This window comes from Pteropus vampyrus, unplaced genomic scaffold (genome assembly GCF_000151845.1).
Source record: "Pteropus vampyrus isolate Shadow unplaced genomic scaffold, Pvam_2.0 Scaffold227, whole genome shotgun sequence".
In the NCBI taxonomy this organism is placed as follows: Eukaryota; Metazoa; Chordata; class Mammalia; order Chiroptera; family Pteropodidae; genus Pteropus; species Pteropus vampyrus.
The window spans coordinates 1,272,410-1,275,966 of record NW_011889008.1 but is presented as its reverse complement, the minus strand read 5'-3'; positions in this window follow the sequence as shown (position 1 = coordinate 1,275,966).

The window sequence follows — 3,557 nt, the reverse complement described above, 5'->3', positions numbered from 1 at the left end:
TCCCAACGGTTATTTCTACTTCTTCTTCGGTCAATTTTAGGATTTGTTTCCTCTAGAAAATAATCTCATTTAGATGTCTTTTGTTTGGTCGGTGCAGAGGCGGACCTCGCATCCCGTACTTTTTTAAAAAACCTCTGCATTCGCAGGTTTGCTCCATCTCCTCACTCTGCGCGTGCGCGTGTGCGTGCGTGCGTGCGCGTGCGCAGGTGCCTGCGCGTGCGTACGTGCGTGCGCCCGCGCGCGCGCGTCTGCTCTCTTGGTTTCCCTTCCCCGCAGCTCAAAAGGGGGACTCGGTCCCTCAGTTCTCTCTTCTCTGCTGTGTCCTGTCATCTCTTTCTTTCTCAGCCGGGCTTTTCTCCTCGGGTCGTAACCATGCTCAAGTTTCTGTCATCCTCACAGTAAACGTCACCATCACCATCATCATCAACCACCAACCAGCCGACCTCAAATACTTCCTGTGGCACGACGGTCCTTTAGCTCGGCGGTCCCCAATCTTTGTGGCCCCAGGGACCGGTGCTCCCATGAGACTCTAGTGCCCAGCGGTCTGAGGCGGAGCTGAGGCGGCTGCGGACGCACACGAAGCTTCGCTGCTCGCCCGCCGCTCGCCTCCTGCCGCGTGGCCCGGTTGCTAAGAGGCCACAGACCGGTACCGGTCCACGGCTCGGGGGTTGGGGACCCTGTTTTAGCTCAGGCTCTGCTGCTCCCTCTCTCAGCCGCACATCTGGAAAGAGTGGTCTTCGCCAGTGCTTCTGTGTTCTGTTCTGTTTTGTTTTTCCCGATCCATTACGACTCAAACTTTTGTAAAATATGGTAAAAAGGATTACTAGAAAAATGAAATTAAAACCTCGAAGACATCCAAAACGCAGGCGCTAATCATTATTGGACGCGACAGACATAAATGATTCTGCCAGGTCGCCGGAAAAGTGGCAGGCGCTCACCCTCGATGTCCCGGATTTATCTGGACGTGGACGAGTAACCAGAGCTCAGGGCGGCCCCGGTCTGCGGCCACACGCAGCGTGCGGCCCAGCAGCTCCTACTTCCAGGCCCCCCACACGCGGCCAAGTCCACGACCGCCATCTGGCTTCTGCTCCCGCCGTGCTGGCTCCCGCCACCGCCTCCGAAGCCTACCTAGGGCTGCTGCGCCCTTGCCTCCCGGGCCACCCGGCTGCCTTCACCCACATCGCTCCCCCCATCCCCTCCTACAGCCCTCTTTCTCTGTGATGTCCTTTGTGGCCCCCTTTCCCTGCCATTCGTGGAGGCCTGGTGTCCGGCCACCTTCACCCCTCTCTGCACCCACATCGTGCGTTGCGTTTTTGACCACACGCACCTGCCGAGGGCTTCCGGATTGGCGCTTTAGCCACAGGCTCCTGGCCACTTCTCGGCCACCTCCACGTGGATGTCCCCAGATCCTCTGCATCTGTTAGACTCCCGGGGCTAACTTGGAAAGATGTCGCTTGGCTCGCTCACGGAGTGGAAGGGAGAGCTGTGGGAGTCCAGCAGGACAGGGCGGGGGGCCTGAGGTCGAGGTGGCAGAAAGCCCGAGCCCCCTGCCTGGGCTCCCACGGGGTGTGTCTTCTGTGTCCCAGGAACCGACGCTACACGACAAACACCCCAGCTCCCTGTCTAGAACCACCAGGTCCTTACGCCCACACACCCTGCAGGTCAGGGGTTCGCAGGGCAGGGAGGGCACAGCTCGTTTCTGCTCCACGGTGTCCGAGGTCGTGGTTGGGACAGCGGCCGGGGCTGAGTTGAACAGCAAGGGGGCTGGAATCAGCTGGGAGCGCCTGCACTCACGCGTCTGGCGGCTGACACCAGCTGTTGGCTGGAACCTCAGCTGGTCTGTCCCTTGCACCCACCCCTGGTGTCTCTTTGTGGCCTGGGCATCCTCCCACGTGGTGGCCTCAGGGGTGTCAGGCTTCTCCCGGCGCAGCTCAGGGCTCCCCAGCTGGTGTCAGAAGAGAGACAGGAAGCTGAGGGCTTTTCTGAAGGAGCCAAGCCAGTCCCCGAGACCAGCGCTGGTTCCGGGGGGCAGCGGGGGACGCGTCCCCTCTAGTGGGCAGAGTATCGAAGAATTTGTGAACATGTTTTTTTTTCACAAACCACCACATGAGGGAAATCTTGTGCAAATTCCTGTCACTGCTCGAGAGCCGAAAGCGGGGAGTGACAGTCTCGCTGCTGAGTCCCGTCCCTGTGCAGAGGAGTCCCCAGGACCGCTCGTTTTAAATTCAGATTCCCAGCCAGAAAATTCGGTTTCATATTTGGGGAAGAGTCTGAGAAGCTCACACACTCGGCTCCCCGAGTGATTCTGATTGAGCGACGTCTCGAGTGCGGGCAGGATGCGTCAGAGCTACGGCAATATGTATTTACCAATTAGTTCTATGAAATCCTATGCATGTAAACAAAAAAAATCAGGATTGTTGCCGGTTAAGCTTTTCATTTTGAAATCATTACGGATTCACACGCGACCGTCAGAAATGACACAGAGAGATCCCGCATACGCTTTACCCAGTTTCCCCCCAAAATTATGCTCCAGGATCTCAGCCAGCCTTCGAGCGTTGATACAGTCAAGATACAGAACATTCCATCACCACGGGGTGTCTCCCGTTGCCTCGGTGCAGCCTTGCCCGCTCCCCTCACCCCGCCTCGCCCCTGCAGCCACCGCACCGGTCTCCATGTCTGTAACTCTGCCATTTCGCGAAGGCCATATCAGCGGGGTCACGCACAACGTGACCTGTGGCACTGCCTTCTGCCCCTCGGCGACACTCCCCGGAGATGCACCTGGGCGCCGCGTGTCAGCGGCGTCCGGGCGTCACGTGTCGGCGTCTCTCCTCCCTCGCTGGCGGCTGTTCCGTGCGTGGTCCAGACCGACCAGTTGGCTTCAGCATTCGCCCCTGAAGGTCGTCTGGGTCGCTTCCCATTTTTGGCCATGACAAATAAAGCTGCTACGTACGTCCGTGTTGGGGATTTTGTGTGAACGTTAAGTCTTCGCTTCTCTGGGAGAAGTGCCCAGGAATCGATTGCACGGTTCGAGGTAGCGTGTGTTCAGCTTTTAAAGAAACTGCCGACCTGTTTTCCGGAGAGGCGGGTCCGTTTCGCATTCCCACCAGCGATGCGGGAGTGATTCGGTTTCTCCACGTCCTCGCCAGCATTTGCTCTCGTGACTGTGAATTGTAGCCGTCCGGATAGGCGTGCACCTAGAATCTCACTGTGGCTGTAACTTGCATCTCCCTGGCAGACGCTGACGTTGACCGTCTTTGAAACCTCTTCGGGGAGATCTGTCTTCATGTCTTTTGCTCATTTCCTAATTCAAGTGCTTGCTCTTTTACTGTTAAGCTTTAAGAGTTCTCCACATATTTCAGATACTAGTCCTTGGTTGGATTTGTGGCTCACATATGTCCCAGTCCGCAGCTTGTCTTCGTTGTTTGTTTTGTTTTGTTTCGAACAGTTTACTTTTGAGTAATTGCGAACTTACAGAAAAGTCGTTGGAACAGAACGGAGTTCCTGTATACTGTCCGGCCAGGTTCCCCAAATATTAACATTTGACCACGTTTTCTCGT